Below are 16,068 nucleotides of genomic sequence, written 5' to 3' on the forward strand. Positions count from 1 at the left end.
TATTTATTTATTTATTTATTTATTTATTTATTTATTTATTTATTTATCAGAGAGCACGCAAGCGAGCACAAGCAGGGGGAGCATCAGGCAGAGGGAGAAGCAGGGTCTCTGCTGAGCAAGGAGCCCGATATGGCACTCGATTCCAGGACCTCGGGATTATGAGCTGAGCTGAAGGCAGACGCTTAACCAACTGAGCCACCCAGGCATCCCTCTTTGCGTTACTTTCATCTTTGTGAGCCAGTTCCATCTTTCAATTATCTGCTTTTATAAAATGTCACATAGGTTCATTAGTGGGAGACAAGGAGGCAATGGCAACTACACATTTTGCTGTCTGTATAAACTAGTAACATGTGCAGTGACCAATCACTGACAGATTTTGAAAGAGCTGACATGATTGATCCCTAAACATGATGTACATCTGTTATTTGTAGAACGATTTGTGGACTAGAGAGTTAGCAGTGAAGTTTGTATTTTTGCAATTACTCATAGTTAATATACCATGATAACTGGAATTTGAACCATGTTGTTAGAAGACTGATGTAATTTAACAAAACAGTGGTAACTGAAAGTTGTATATATCAGAACCATGCAAAGCTAGGACTACATATATGTATAGTTATTGTTATTGAAAGCTCTGTCTGTGAGCTAGGCATTCTTTATTTCCCCCCTTCTCCCCACTCTCTGCCCTTTTCCACTCTGATGTGTGCCCTAGAAGGCCAACTTCTATACATTGCATCAACCAAGTACCCTTCTCAATGGCTTCTAATTGGATTTGGTCTTTGGAAAGCACCAACACGAGATCAAATGGAAGAAGAGAAAGGTCAGGATGTTTATTTTCCTTCTCTGCTGAGCCATATTTTGGCCATTTCTGCTGTCCTCTCCTGAAGGCCACAGCCTGCACTGAGCAGAAGGTCACAACTCCTTCCATATAGCCACAGCTTCTTCTCAGGTTCCAGTTACTACTCTCTCTCTTTGCCCCTTCAGGTCTAGAGGTGGTAATAGCTTCCTATAGTCCCTAGCTTCTAGAGTACATCACCATCCCTTTCTGTTTTCTTTAAAGCTTCCCAAACCTTTGTTTATGAGCACTTCACAAAACTGTCTTCAAGCATATCACTCCTGAGTGTGCCATGTGTTTCCCACTGGGACCCTAACCTAGATACCATGTCACACTGTTTACGGAAAATGATATGTACATATCCAAATATGTGTGTGCACTCAGAGAGGTCTGAAAGGATATAAACAGCAATGTCATTTTTAACCCTATGCCTTTTTTCCTATGTGCTTTTTTTTTTTAAGATTTTATTTATTTATTTGCCAGAGCCAGAGAGCACAAGTGGACTGGGGTGGGGGTGGGGGCAGAGGAAAAGGGAGAAGCAGGCTTCCCACTGAGCAGGGAGCCCGATGTGGGACTTGATCCCAGGACCCTGGGATCATGACCTGAGCCAAAGGGAGACACTTAACCAACTGAGCCACCCAGGCACCCCTCATGTGTGCTTTTAAAAAATAAATAGATGACATATACTGATGGATTATTTCAGCTTCAAAATAGTTCATCCATTTTTCTAATTTAGTCAAATCTTTACAGAAATCATTTTCAAATTAACTACAGGCATACCTTGGAGATACTGCAAATCAATTCCAGACCACCACAATAAAGTGAATATCTCAATAAAAAAGTCAAATGAGATTTTTTGGTTTCTCAGTGCATATAAAAGTTATGTTTACACTATACTATAGTCTGTTAAGTATGCAATATGTCTAAAAAAAACCAATGTGCATCCCTTAATTTAAAAGTACATTGTTGCTAGGGCCCTGGGTGGCACAGTTGGTTAAGTGTCCAACTTGGTTTCAGCTCAGGTCATGATCTCAGCATTGCAACAAGTCCTGCATCAGGCTTTGAATTCAGCAAGGAGTCTGCTAAAGTTTCTCTCTCCCTCTGCCCCTCCCTGCTTGCTCTCTCTCTCTCTCTTTAAAATAAATAAATATTTTTAAAAAATAAAAATAACTAAAAGTACTTTGTTGTTAAAGAATGCTAACCATCTTCAGCCAGTCGTAATCTTTTTGCTGGTAGACGGTCTTGTCTCAATGTTGACAGCTCCTGACTGATCACCGTGGTGGTTGCTACAGGTTGGGGTGGCTGTGGCAATTTCCTAAAATAAAACCATAACGAAGCTTGCTGCATCAATTGACTCCTTCATGAACAATTTCTCTGTAGCATATGACACTGTTTGGTAGCATTTTACCCACAATTGAACTTCTTTCAAAATTGGAGTCAATCCTCTCAAACCCTGCCACTGCTTGATCAACTAAATTAATGTGATATTCTAAATCCTTTGTTGTCATTTAAACAACCTTCACAGCATCTTCACCAGACATAGATTCCATCTCAAGAAACCACTTTCCTTGCTCATCTATAAGAAGGAACTCCTCACCCATTAAATTTTTATCATAAGGTAGAGCAATAATGCAGCTGATGACATAACATTTTTCCCCATCAGATTAACCCTGTTGATCCAGCTGAACCATTAGCCAGTGTTTTATCTGATGCATTGGAAAGGAAAAAAAAAAAAAAGAACAGCAATTCAGCCACCTTCAGGTTCCATTTCTAATTCTAGTTCTTGCTGTTTCCTCCAGTGAAGTTTGAACTTCTCAAAGTCATCCATGAAGTTTGGAATAAACTTCTTCCAAACTCTTGTTCGTGATGATATTTTGACCCCTTCCAGAATCATGAATGTTCTAATGGCATCTGGAATGGTGAATCATTTTTAGAAGGTTTTCAATTGTCTTTGCCCAGATCCATCAGGGGAATCACTATCTATGGTAGCTATAGCCTTATGAAAGGCTTTCTTAAGTAATAAGACTTGAAAGTCAAAATTACTCCTTGATCCATGGCTATGGAATGGATGTTGTGTTAGCAGGCATGGAAACATTCACCTCATTGCACATCTCCATCAGAGCTGTTGGGTGACAAGCAGCATTGTCAATAAGCAGTAATATTTTTATAGGAATCCTTTATTCTGAGCAGTTAGTCTGAGCAGTGGGCTTAAAATAGTCAGTAAACCATGTTGTAAATAGATGTGCTGCTTCTAGGCTTTGTTGTTTATAGACCACACACAGAGTAGGTTGAGCATAATTTGTAAGGGCTCTAGGATGTTCAGAATGGCAAATGAGCATTGGCTTTCACTTCAAGTCACCAGCTGCGTTAGCCCCTAACAAGAGAGTCAGCCTGTGCTTTGAAGATTTGGAGCCAGGCATTGACTTCTCTCTAGCTATGAAAGTCCTAGAGACATCTTCTTTCAATAGAAGGCTGTTTTGTCTACACTGAAAATCTGTTTATTGTCTTTATCTTGATGTTCTGCATAACTTGCTGCAGCTTCTACATCAGTACTTGCTGCCTCACCTTGCACTTTTATGTTAAAGAGATGGCTTCTTGCCTTACACGTCATGAACCAACCTCTGCTAGCTTCCAACTTTTCTTCTGCAGCTTCCTTACCTCTCTCAGAATTGAAGAGGGCTAGACCCTTGCCCTAGTTTAAGCTTTGGTTAAGGAAATGTTGTGGTTGCTTTGATCTATCGAGACCACAAAACTTTATCCATATCAGCAATAAGGCTGTTTTACTTTCTTATCATTTAGGTATTCACTGGAGTAGCACTTTTAATATCCTTCAAGAACTTTTCCTTCACATTTACAACTTGACTAGCTGTTTGGCACAAGAGGCCTAGCTTTCAGCCTGTCTCAGCTTTCAACATGCCTTCCTCACTAAGCTTCATCATTTCTAGTGTTTGCTTTAAACACTGTGCTGCGTTCATGATTGTGGATTAAAGAGATTTCCTCCATAACATTTTTATGGTTGCCCCACTTTTTATAAGACATTCAGAAAGTGTAATAATAATAATAATAATATTCTAGTTTCTTTTTACTTTCCAAGTGTAGAACACATGGAACTAATAACTCTTAACAGACTACTTCACAGAATACTGCTCTGACCCATATATGTGGAATGCTGTCAGGTGTGAGTAGTGCCTAGAACAGGAGAAGGCTCTACACTAGGTCCAGGCTGTGGTTTAAGCAGCAGAACCTATGGTTCTAATTGTATCACTGGTGGAAAAGGTACCATGTGGAGTTTATAGGCAGCCTCAATAGGAAAATCACAACATAGTCCCCATAGGTTCTGGAGCAATGCTATGTCATCTGCAGTAGAAAACTATACACCATTCAGTAAACAGCCCCTGGCTTGCTACAGGGCCCCGGTGGAGAAAGAGCACCTGATTATAGGACATCAAGTGACCATGTGGCCAGACCTTCCCATTATGTGCTGGGTTCTGTCAGATCCACCAAATTATAAGGGTCAAAAGCAATCCACCATAAGATAGGGGGTTGTACATCTGGGACTGGGCTTGCATAGAAAAAGGGCCAAGTAAGTTAGATGATCAGGACTCTCAGGGTCCCCTGTCATCACTACTGGTGCTTCATTGCTCCTCAGCTCAAACTTAAGGCCTCGTATGGGACAGAGGGGGAAAGGACCTGTTGGCAAAGGAAGAAAAGGGCCATATTTGGTTCCGGGTTGGGCTGATTTGGCAAGTAACTGCTGTTGTACACTACTACCACTCAAGGGTGGACTTGAAAGATTTGAAATCCTTCCAGTGGACAGTGCCTCTGGCTATCTGTTTTGTATAGAAAGAGAAGTGGCCCTAGGTAAGACTATACATTCATTTGTGGGCAAATGAAATGGCTGCAGTGATTAGTCAGAGGCAGAGAAAGAGAAAGTTTGGAAATTGGGAATAAGGAGACTTATAAAAAAGACATATGCAGGGCGCCTGGGTGGCTCAGTCATTAAGTGTCTGCCTTCGGCTCAGGTCATGACCCCAGGGTCCTGGGATGGAGCCCTGCATCCAGCTCCCTGCTCAGCAGGAAGCCTGCTTCTCCCTCTCCCACTCCCCCTGCTTGTGTTCCCTCTCTCGCTATCTCTGTCAAATAAATAAATAAAATCTTTTTTTTTAAAAAAAGACATATACACAAAATGTAAAGATCTTAGTATCACATGTTAATGCCCCCCCCCCCCCCGGGGAAGAAGCACCACGGAGGAGGCACTGGTGCACAGAGTGACTGGGCCAGCTGATGTCAGCCACTGCAAGGCTGGCACAATAGGCTCTAGAAAGAGTAGCCCAGTGGCAGAGATAGTGGATATGGACCCAGTGTGAGTTTCCACACACCAAAGCTGATCTAATTATTCTCACTGCTAAATGTCCTATCTGTTAGTGACAGAAATCAGTGCTGAGCCCCAGTATGGCACCATCTCTTGAGGAAACCAACCCTTCACTTTTTAGCAAGTTGATTACATTGGACCCTTCCACCCTAGAAAGGGTGGCCATTCCCCTTGACTTGACTCAACACATACTTAAGGTATAGGTTTTTCTTTCCTTTCCACAAACTCTCATCTAGTAACAACATCCAGCAGCTTACAAATTTTGATCTACCAACATGGAATCCCACACTACAACTCATACTAAGAGTCCCAGTTTATAGCAAAACAGTAGGCACAATACCATGTGGTCTACTGATTGGAGAGTCTAGCACCTGGTTAAAAATCTATGTGTGATTTTCTAGGCCTGGCCATAGGTGATTACAAAGGCCTTACCTGGCAGGCCTCATAGGGGAAATGTGCCCTACCAGTCTGGTGCACAGCCAATGCATCACAATCTCTGAAGGGAGATGCAATCAAGGATTCAGACCCTTTGGCTGGTCACACTCCTCACATATTTATATTCCTAACCTTCATTCTTGGGTTTTTCTATCTGAAGTCTTAGACCTCCTTAGAGAAGAGAAGAGGGGGCTGCACCCTGCAGGTGCATCTCCACTAGGGCAAATTTGTCTGATAATCAGCACAACAGGCCCCTCCCCGAGAAGACCAGCACAAACCCCTTGCATGCACCAAGTCTACTGATCATAGAGTGCTGCAAGGCTTCAGCTCTAGGGTAAATAGGATCTAGCTTCCGTTTTATTTTATTTTATTTTATTATTTTTGGATCTGGCTTCTTTTCTTTTTTTAAAAGATTTTATTTATTTATTTGACACAGAGAGAGAGCACAAGCAGGGGGAAGAGCAGAGGGTGAGGGAGAAGGGGGCTCTCCACTAAGCAGGGAGCCTGATGCGGGGCTCAATCCCAGGATCCCGGGATCATGACCTGAGCCAAAGGTGGACACTTAACCAACTGAGGCACCCAGGTGCCTCAATTCTTTTTAAGATTTTATTTATTTACTTATTTTAGCGAGAGAGGGAGAGAGCGAGCACACCAATGTGGTGAGGGGCAGAAGGAGAGGGAGAGAATCTCAAGCAGACCCCATGCTGAGCTCAGAGCCCGACACGGGGCTGGACACCATGACCCCAAGACCATGAACTGAGCCGAAATTAGGAGTTGGATGCACAACCAACTGAGCCACCCAGGCGCCCTGGTGAATAATTATTTTAATATATTACTGGATTTGATTTGCTAGCATCTTGTTGAGAATTCTTGCATTCATGTTCATCAAGGGTGTTGGCTTATAATTCTCATTTTTAGTGGGGTCTTTGGTTTTGTAATCAAGATAATGCTGGCCTCATAGAAGGATTTTGGAAGTTTTCCTTCCATTTCTATTTTTTGAAACAATTGGAGAAGGGGCGCCTGGGTGGCTCAGTTGTTAAGCATCTGACTTCGGCTCAGGTCATGATCCCAGGGTCCTGGGATCGGGCCCTGCATCGGGCTCCCTTCTCATCAGGGGAGTCTGCTTCTCCCTCTGCCCCTGCTCCTGTGCTCTCTCCTGCTCACTCTCTCTCTCAAATAAATAAAATCTTAAAAAAAAAAAAAAGAGAAAAGAAACAATTGGAGAAGAATAGGTATTAACTCCTCTTTAAATGTCTGGTAGAATTCCCTCGGAAGCCATCTGGCCCTGGACTTTTGCTTATTGGGAGATTTTTGATTACTGATTCAATTTCTTGGCTGGTTATGGGTCTGTTCAAACTTCTTATTTCTTCCTTTTCAGCTTTGGTAGTCTGTATGTTTCTAGGAATTTGTCCATTTCTTTCAAATTGCCCAGTTTGTTGGCATATGATTTTTCTTAATAGTCTCTTATAATTATTTGTTCAGTGGTGTTGGTTGTGATCTCTCCTCTTTCATTCATGATTTTATTTATTTGGGTCCTTTCTCTTTCCATTTCGATAAATCTGGCTAAAGGTTTATCAATTTTATTAATTCTTTCAAAGAACTGGCTCTTAGTTTTGTTTATTTGTTCTACTGGGTTTTTTGTTTTGTGGTGGTTGTTGTTTCTGTATCATTTATTTCTGCTCTAATCTTTATTATTTTCCTTCTTCAGCTGGCTTTAGGCTTTATTTATTGTTAGTTTTCTAGGTCCTTTAGGTGTAGGGTTAGGTTGTGTATTTGAGACTTTTCTTGCTTCTTGGGTATGCCTGTATTGCCATACACCTCCTTCTTAGGACTGCTCTTTCTGCATCCCAGGGGTTTTGGACTGTTGAGTTTTCATTTTCATTTGCTTCCATGGATTTTTAATTTCTTTTTTATTTTACTGGTTAACCTCTTCATTCTTTAGTATGATGTTCTTTAAATTCTGTGTATTTGTGGTCTTTCCAAATTTTCTCTTGTGGTTGACTTCAAGTTTCACAGCATTGGGGTCTGAAAATATGCATAGTATGATCTCAATTTTTTTGTACTTGTTGAGGGCTGATTTGTGACCTAGTATGTGATGTATTCTGGAGAACGTTCCGTGTGCACTCAAAGAGAATGTGTATTCTGCTGCTTTAGGATAAAATGTTCTGAATATTATCTGTTAAGTCCATCTGGTGCAATATGTCATTCAAAGCCATTGTTTCCTTGTTGATTTTCTGCTTAGATGATCTGTTCATTGCTGTAAGTGGGGTGTTAAAATCTACTATTATTGTATTATTATCAATGAGTTTCTTTATGTTTATTATTAATTGATTTATATATTTATATATTTGGTGCTCCCAAGTTGGGGGCATAAATATTTGTATTTTTACAAATTTACAAATACAAAAATTATAAGATCTTCTTGATAGAGAGACCCCTTAATTATGATATAATGTAACTCTTGTTACAGTCTTTTGTTTAAAATTTAGTTTGTCTGATATAAGTATGGCCACTCCAGCTTTCTTTTGATGTCCACTAGCATGACAGATGGTTCTCCACCCCCTCATTTTCTTTTTTTTTTTTAAGATTTTATTTATTTATTTGACAGAGAGAAAGAGAAAGAGCGAGCACAAGTAGGGGAAGCAGCAGACAGAGGGAGAGGCAGGCTCCCCGCTGAGCAAGGAGCCTGATGTGGGGCTTGATCCCAGGACCCTGGGATCATGACCTGAGCCGAAGGCAGCAACTTAATGACTGAGCCACCCAGGCACCCATCCATCCCCTCACTTTCAATCTGCAGTTGTCTCTAGGTCTAAAATGAGTCTCTTGTAGGCAGCATGTAGATGGGTCTTGTTTTTGGTTTTGTTTTGTTTTTATCCATTCTGACACCCTGTGTCTTTTGATTGGAGTATTTAGTCCATTTACATTCAGAATGATTATTGATAGATATAAATTTAGTGCCATTGTGTTACCTGTAAAGTTGGTGTTTCTGGTGATGTTCTCTGGTCCTTTCTAGTCTTTGTTGCTTTTGGTCTTTTTTTCCCCACTGAAAGAATCTCCTTTAATATTTCTTGCAAGGCTGGTTTGGTGGTCATGAACTACTTTAGTTTTTGTTTGTCTGGGAAACTCCTTATCTTTCCTTCTATTCTGAATGACAGCCTTGCTGGGTAAAGTATTCTTGGCTGCATATTTTTCCCATTCAGCATGTTGAATATATCCTGCCACTTTTTTCTGGCCTGCCACATTTCTGTGGACAGATGTGCTGTGAACCTGATCTATCTTCCCTTGTATTTTAAGGACTTTTCCCTTGCTGCTTTCAGGATCCTTTTCTTGTCTGTGTATTTTGTGAAACTGACTATGACATATCTTGGTGATGGCCGGCTTTTGTTGAATTTAATGGGAGTTCTCTGTGCTTCTTGGATTTCACTGTCTGTTTCCTTCCCCAGATTAGGGGAGTTTTTAACTATAATTTGCTCAACTAAACCTTCTGCCCTTTATCTCTCTCTTCATCTTCTGGGACTCTTATGATACGAATGTTATTTCATTTTAAGGAGTCACTGAGTTCCCTAAGTCTACTTTTGTGATCTAATACCTTTCTTTCCCTCTTCTTTTCAGCTTCATTATTTTCCATAATTATATCTTCTTTTTTTAAAGATTTTATTTATTTATTTATTTGAGAGAGAGTGAATGAAAGAGAGAGAGAGATCAAGAGGAGGGGGTAAGGGTAGAGGGAGAAGCAGACTCCCTGCTGAGGAGGGAGCCCAATGTGGGACTCTATCCCAGGACCCCGGGATCATGACCTGAGCCAAAGGCAGATGCTTACCCGACTGAGCCACCCAGGCACCCCACAATTGTATCTTCTATATCACTGATTCATTCCTCTGATTTGTCCATCCTCATTTTTATGGCATCCATTTGGGTTTGCATCTCAGTTCTATCATTTTCACTTTCAGCCTGACTAGATTTTAGTTCTTTTGTCTATGCAGTTAGGGATTCTCCTGTATTCTATGCTTTTCTCAAGCCCAGCTAGTCTGTTTATAATTGTTGTTTTAAATTCTAGTTCAGACATCTTACTTATATCTGTATTGATTAAATCCCTGTTACTTCTTCCTGTTCTTTTGGGGGTGAAAGCCTCTGTCTTGTCATTTTTTCCAGGTGGGAAAAAAAGAGAAGCTAGATCTTAGATGTGTTTGGTCTGCTTGTTAAAAGAACCTAGATCCAGGGCACCCAGGTGGCTCAGCAGCGGGGGCATGCTTCTCCGTCTCCCTCTGCCTGCCACTCCCCCTGCTTCTGCTCTCTCTCTCTCTGTCAAATAAATAAATAAAATCTTTTTTTAAAAAAAAGAATTATTCACAATCAAGTGGGATTTACTCCTGGGCTGCAGGGGCAGTTCAATATTCACAAGTCAATCAACATGATACACATTTTAATAAAAGAAATAATAAGAACCATATGATCTCAATAGATGCAGAAAAAGCATTTAACAAAATACTTGTTTTTGCTTTGGTTTTGTTTTTATCCATTCTGACACCCTGTGTCTTTTGATTGGAGTATTTAGTCCATTTACATTCAGAGCGATTATTGATAGATATAAATTTATCTTTTATCTTTTATAAAGATAAAAAGATAAATGTAAATTTATCTTTTATCAAGCATCCTTTCTGATAAAAACCCTCAACAAAGTAGGTATAGATGGAACATACCTCAACATCATAAAAGCCATATATGAAAGACCCACAGCTACTACCATCCTCAATGGGGAAAAACTGAGAGCCTTTCCCCTATGGTCAGGAACAAGACAGGGATGTCCACTCTCACCATTAATATTTAACATAGTACTGGAAGTCTTAGCCTCATCAATCAGACAACAACAACAAAAAAATAAAAGGCATCCAAATCAGCAAGGAAGAAGTCAAGCTTTCACTATTTGCTGACAACATGATACTCTATATAGAAAACCCGAAGGACTCCACCAAAAAATTGCTAGAACTAATACATGAATTCAGCAAAGTCTCAGGATATAAATCAACATATGGAAATCTGTTGCATTTCTATACACGAATAATGAAGCAGCAGAAAAAGAAATCAAGGAATCAATCTCATTTACAATTACACCAAAAACAGTAAGATATCTAGGAATAAACCTAACTAAAGAGGAAAAAGATCTGTACTCTGAAAACTACAGAACACTTATGAAAGAAATTGAAGAGGACACAAAGAAGTGGAAAAACATTTCATGCTCATGAATTGGAAGAACAAATATTGTTAAAATGTCTGTACTACCCAAAGATATCTACACATTTAATGCAATCCCTACCAAAATACCACCAGCATTTTTCACAGAGCTAGAAGAAACACTCCTAAAATTTGTATGGAACCACAAAACACCCCAAATAACCAAAGCAATACTGAAAAAGGAAAGCAAAGCTGGAGGCATCACAATTCTGAACTTCGAGCTATATTGCAAAGCTGTTATCAAGACTGTATGGTATTGGCACAAAAAAAGACACATAGATCAATGGAACAGAACAGAGAACCCAGAAATGGACCCATAACTATATGGTCAACTAATCTTCAACAAAGCAGGAAAGAATATCCAATGGAAAAAAGACAGTCTCTTCAACAAATGGTGTTGGAAAAACTGATCAGCAACATGCAGAAGAATGAAACTGGACCACTTTCTTACACCATACACAAAAATAAACTCAAAATGGATAAAAGACCTAAATGTGAGACAGGAAAACATCAAAATCCTACAGGAGAACACAGGCAGCCTCAGCCTTAGCAAATTCTTACTATACACATCTCTGGAGGCAAGGAAAACAAAAGCAAAAATAAACTATTGGGGCTTCATCAAGATTAAAAAGCTTCTGCACAGTGAAGGAAACAATCAACAAAATTAAAAGGTAGCCTCCAGAATAGGATAAGATATTTGCGAACAACATACCCAATAAAGGGTTAGTATCCAAAATCTATACAGAACTTATCAAACTCAACACCCAAAAAAACAAATAATCCAGTTAAGAAATGGGCAGAAACCATGAATAGACACTTTTACAAAGAAGACATCCAGATGGCTAACAGACACTTGAAAAGATGCTCAACATCATTCATCATCAGGGAAATACAAATCAAAACCATGAGTTACCACCTCACACTTGTCAGAATGGCTAAAATGAACAACACAGGAAACAACAGATGTTGGCAAGGATGCAGGGAAAGGGGAACCCTCTTGCACTGTTGGTGGGAATGCAAACTGGTGCAGCCACTCTGGAAAACAGTATGGGAGTTCCTCAAAAAGTTAAAAATAGAACTACCTTATGACCCAGAAATTGCACCACTAAGTATTTACCCAAAGGATACAAAAATACAGATTCGAAGGGGTACATGCACCCCAATATTGATAGCAGCATTATCAACAATAGCCAAACTATACAAAGAGCCCAAATGTCCACTGACTGATAAATGGATAAAGAAGATGTGGTATAGGGGCGCCTGGGTGGCTCAGTTGGTTAAGCAACTGCCTTTGACTCGGGTCATGATCCCAGGGTCCTGGGATTGAGCCCTGCATCTGGCTCCCTGTCGGCGGGAAGCCTGCTTCTCCCTCTCTGACTCCCCCTGCTGGTGTTCTCTCTCTCTCTCTCTCTCTCTCTCTCTCTCTCTCTCTCTCTCTGTCAATTAAATAAATAAATAAAATCTTTAAAAAAAAACGATGTGACATATATATATATATATATGTAATAGAATATTGCTCAGCCATCAAAAAGAATGAAATCTTGGGGCACCTGGGTGGCTCAGGTGGTTAAACGTCTGCCTTCAGCTCAGGGCATGATCCCAGGGTCCTGGGACTGAGTCCCAGATTGGGCTCCCTGCTCAGTGGGGAGCTGGCTTCTCCCTCTACCCCTCCCCCTTGCTCTCTCTCAAATAAATAAATAAAATCTTAAAAAAAATAAAATACTTAAAAAAAAAGAATGAAATCTTGCCATTTGCAATGACATGGATGGAGCTAGGATATATTATGCTAAGAGCAATAAGTCAGTCAAAGAAAGACAAACACCATATGTGGAATTTCAGAAACAAAACAGGTGAACATATGGGAGGGGGTAAAAGAGAGAGGGGGAAACAAACCAAACCATAAGAGACTCAATAACAGAAAACAAACTGAGTTGATGGAGGGAGGTGGGTGGGGGATGGGCTAGATGGGGGGATGAATATTAAAGAGGGTACTTTTATGATGAGCACTGGGTGTTGTATGTAAGTGATGAACCACTGAATTCTACTCCTGAAACTAATATTGCACTGTATGTTAACTAGAATGTAAATAAAACTTTGGGGAAAAAAAGAAAGGAAGAGAGGAGGGGGAAGCCTTGAAAATGCTTTTTCCCACACTAACTCAGTGCTTTCCCCCTCATTCTAGCCTCCACCTCAGTGTCCATAAAACTACCATAGCTTTTTTTTTAAAGATTTATTTATTTATTTGAGAGAGAGAGAGAGAGCACATGAGTGGGGGGGGGGGTAAAGGGAGAGGGAGAGAGAGAATCCTCAAGCAGACTCCCCACCTAGTGCAGAGCCCAACTTGGGGCTGGATCCCAGGACCCTGAGATCATGACCTGAGCTGAAATCAAGAGTCAGCTGCCCAACTGACCGAGCCACCCAGGCGCCCCTACCATTGCCTTTTGTTCAAGGTTACCTCAATAATGAGATGACTCCACCTCTGCACTGATCCACCTGACCCTCCACCACTCATCAGTCCATGGGGGAAAGTGCAACAGAGAAGACTTTGCTTTCTCTGCTTTCAGCATCTTGCTCAATATCATAGTGGTAAGGGATTTATGGCTTTCACTTTGGGCTTCTTGCTTGAATCAGCTATCCAGACACTTGGCAGCTCAGCTCTTTCTCAACTCATTTGAGTTTCCAACACTGATTCTATTACATTCTGCACCACCCAGAAGCTTGAAGCCTTCTAGAATGATAGAGGAGCCTTCTGAAGGCTTGACCAAGGTGCCAGTATGGAGATACTGTGCAGGGAGGGGGCACCACCTCCAGGACATGGTATGTATATACCTTGAATCAACAACCACTGTAAGATGCATGGTGCCCATCAGATGGAATGCAAGGGTCCAGGATACAAGAGTTTGAAGGAGTGGCTCCGCTCATCATCTCTTCCAGTAATCCTCTTGGGGAAATTTGTGCCCTTCTCCGCAGCTTGAGACCCAGGATCCAGAGGTCCTGTCTCCAGGAGAGTAACACCTCCACCAGGAGACACAGTAGAGCCCCATAAACCTGAAACCACAGCTGCTGCTCTGCCATTTTAGGCTCCTCATGCCAAAAACTAGGAGGCAAGGAAGAGTCACAATATGGCAGGTTTAACTGACCTTATTGGCAGTAGCTATTATGCATTGGGGGTAGGGGAAATGTCTGGCACCAGATAATCCAGCAGGGCTTCTCATATGACCATCACCAGATTTAGCCATGGCCTGAAAAAGGTATGCTACCCTTGTATAAGCCATGGTGGAACAAAGAGATCCAGGCTTAGTGCGATACACTGAACTGTATTTATTGAAAGCTGGTAAGGTGTCTTAGGAAATGATTAGAATATATGTAAAAACTAAATGTGGTCTCATTTTTCCATCTTAAATTGGCAAGGAAGAACAAAATTGCAGTGCTACTACTATAATGCTGTACGAGTGCACAAGTTTTCTGGAGGTCAGTGTGGTAACATATATCAAGAGTATTAAAATGTTTTCCCCTTTGACTCATTAATTCCTCATCAAAAAATTATCTAAAGATTTAAACTGGGGTGCCTGGGCGGCTCAGTCAGTTAAGTGGCTGCCTTCAGCTTGGGTCATGATCTCAGGGTCCTGGGATCGAGCCCCATGTCAGGCTCCCTGCTCAGCAGAGAATCTGCTTCTTCCTCTCCCTCTACCCCTCCTCCCCCCTCCCCCTGCTCATGCTCTCTCTCTCTCTCTCTCAAATAATAAATTTTTTTAAAAATAAAAATAAATATTTAAATTAAATTTGTAAAAATATACTACATGGATGGACTTCACAGTAATCAGACAGCCATTAAAATAATACTGAAATATATTTACCAACTGAAAAGATGTTCATTATATATTGTTGACTTCTAAAAGAAAAAAAAAAACCCAGCTCACATAATAGTGTGTTTCACAAGGAAGGAGGTACAGCACCAAAATGTTAACAAGTAATATTTCTGTGTGATACAACTTGAGATGGTTTTTATTATCTTTTTGTTTACCTGTGTCTCGGCTCTTCTTCTGTTAATGTGTATTATCTGCAGTTGTTAAAATTAGAATTTACTATAAAATAAGGAATCAATGATTATCTCATTTTACAGAAAACACACTAATTAGAATCCTCCATTTCTACTTTCCTCTTGTGTATCACTTTATACTTTACATATTACATATACTGGCATATTTCTGCAATTTGCTTCCATCTTTAGGTAAGTTTCTAAGGCCCTACCTTTTTTTTTTTTTAAGATTTTATTTATTTGAGAGAGAGAGAGAGCGCAAGCAGGGTGGGGGGCAGTGGGGAAGGACAGAGGCAGAGGGAGAAGCAGGCTTCCCACTGAGCAGGGAGCCCTACTCGGGACTCAAGCCCAGGACCCCGGGATCATGACCGGAGCTGAAGGCAGACACTTGAATAACTGAGCCACCCAGGCGTCCCTCTAAGCCCTATATACAAAAACAGCTGCCCACTGCAAGATACGTCAATACTTCTGAGCTGTAGCACAGAAGGGACTAGTAGCAGCACAAAGCACTAGAGCCCTTTGTCCTGTTAATTAAAATATAACATAAAACCCATCGAGACCACACCCTTGGATATTTCAGTTGCCAGCATGCTGGGAATCAGACTTGCCTCCCACATACCCTGCAACCGGATGCTTTCTAGAAAGCTGCTATGGGTCATACAATCCTCTCTATAACTGCTGAAAAGAGCTTGGGCTCTTTTTGGTTTTGTGTTTGTGTTTTTGTTTCGTTTAGTTACTTCAGAATAACTTGCTGGGCTTGCAGCTCAGATCAGAAAAATGTTTCACTTGGTTCCATCTGAACTGCTTGGAAGTGCATCTTTTTCTGAGTTGCCTGTCAACCACCAGTCCCCTAGGCCCAGGATGAATCTCCTGGAGCGGATAAAAAATGGATGATTAACCAATGACACTCACACAGCCTGCCACAACTGCACATGAAGTATATGAATCTCTTTGTGTTTGAAGAATGGGGTGTGAAATTTCCTTTTTCAATTTCAAGCCAAGGAGATGGGTTTTATCTCTTTGCGAAACACTGTGTAATTGTTGGGCCCCGTCCGGTAACAGAAACAATTTACTTGGTTGAGGCTTAGTAGAAAAAGGAATGAATTCTATCAAAGTCTTCAGTATGCTCCAGTGTGCCTGGCTCCCTAGAATGTA

General features: G+C 40.8%; 1 non-coding gene across 1 annotated transcript; it reads left to right on the plus strand.

Annotated features, from left to right (window-relative positions):
* The first annotated feature begins 2,460 nt into the window (after positions 1-2,460).
* LOC112813313 (small nucleolar SNORD12/SNORD106) lies at positions 2,461-2,554 on the plus strand. The gene has a single exon (XR_003205505.1). It is a non-coding gene; the product is annotated as a small nucleolar SNORD12/SNORD106 (small nucleolar RNA).
* Positions 2,555-16,068: the final 13,514 nt, after the last annotated feature.

Source organism: Callorhinus ursinus, unplaced genomic scaffold (assembly GCF_003265705.2).
Source record: "Callorhinus ursinus isolate GAN/ISIS: 27379988/994484 unplaced genomic scaffold, GSC_fseal_2.0 scaffold2, whole genome shotgun sequence".
NCBI classification, from domain to species: domain Eukaryota; kingdom Metazoa; phylum Chordata; class Mammalia; order Carnivora; family Otariidae; genus Callorhinus; species Callorhinus ursinus.